Below are 1,494 nucleotides of genomic sequence, written 5' to 3' on the forward strand. Positions count from 1 at the left end.
GGGGGACTGGATGACGTCCTCGCGTGCCGCTCCCGTGCATGTTGAGAGGAGAGAGAGAGAGAGAGAGAGAGAGAGAGAGAGAGAGAGAGAGAGAGAGATTGTGATTGTGCATGAAGTCATTCGCTGAGAATTGAGTGAGTGAGAGTGAGTGAGAGTGTGTGTGAACGTGTAAGCCTTTGACCTCAGGCAAGTGCAAATTTCCTGGTTGTTCGAAACCCTGGATTACGTGCATATTTCGGTGGCTGTGTGTTTGTAGCACAGAGAGAGCGTGTGAGTGTGTCCGAGTGTGTGAGTGTGTGAGTGTTATCGTGCACGGCGAGTCGAATTGAAACACACTGGAAACGCAAGTGTGTGAATGTCACTCACCTGCAGGTGTGTGAATATCCATTCGTACACTTACGGGGGTAAAGGTGTGAATTTTCTAGGAAAAATTCACACCTTTAACCCTCTAAGTGTACGAATGGATCTTCACACACCTGCAGGTGAGCGACATTCACACACTTGCGTTTCCAGTGCACGCTAGTGAGAACACCCCAGTGGGTAACGTGCGGCAGCTACTTCTCGGTGTTGTGCACGCTCTCGGGCAGGCGGCGGCATAGCGTTAGGTTATGCCACACACACATGTTGTTGTTGTTGTTGTTGTCGTCGCTGTTTCTTTTTATTATTTTCTCCCTTGCTCTACGTACACCGACCCACCGCGCTCGCCCGGCCATACAACAGGGCGGGGAGTGAATGAAAAAGTTGCGCGCGCCACTTCCATTTGGCACGTATATAGGGAAAAAGGCGTTGGTTGTGTGTGCGTGTGCGTGCGTGCGTGCTAGCCCGTGCGCACGGCGCGTATGTGTAAGCAAGTCGTCCAGTAATGCCAGTTAAACTTGCCCCTCACGTCTCGTAGTGCGATAAAGACCACCTACACACACGTGTGCGCGCGCGCGCGCACACGCACACACACACACACAAGCACACGCACACATATGTGCGCGCTCGCTCGCCTCTACACTCCTCATCACGTGTCTCCCCAACAGCACATGTTCAATGTCCAAAAAGTACATTCAGCAGGTTTTTAAAGAAAAGGTAGAATTACTAAAAACCAAAAAAACAAATTGCTCCGTAAATAATTTTTTTCAACCACTTGAAATGAGACCTATTTTTTAAAATCCTTTTTTACTAATTAAAAGTTGAGATACTTGTGGTACGAAGAGGAAAATCTGAAGTAGGCACGCTCGACTGTCGCTGCATGCTACCCGCTGCAATTAAATACGCGAGTAAAGGAGACTTGCGTCAAAGGGCGGTAAGTGCATGCGTGGCTGGGTCGGCGGGGCGGGGCTCGCGGCTGGAGTCCACGCCGCCGTCGCCGCCGTCACAAGGGACCATAAATTATGCATGTCGTTATTGCAGTTTGAAAAGCCCCGCGTGCAGAGCTGGAGGTGCAGAATGTGTGTGTGACAGGCGCCTGCGCCGAGTAGGGGTGTGAGGGACAGAGAGAGGGGGGGG

The sequence above is a fragment of the Frankliniella occidentalis genome, unplaced genomic scaffold (genome assembly GCF_000697945.3).
Source record: "Frankliniella occidentalis isolate FOCC.00 unplaced genomic scaffold, Focc_3.1 Scaffold274, whole genome shotgun sequence".
Classification (NCBI taxonomy): domain Eukaryota; kingdom Metazoa; phylum Arthropoda; class Insecta; order Thysanoptera; family Thripidae; genus Frankliniella; species Frankliniella occidentalis.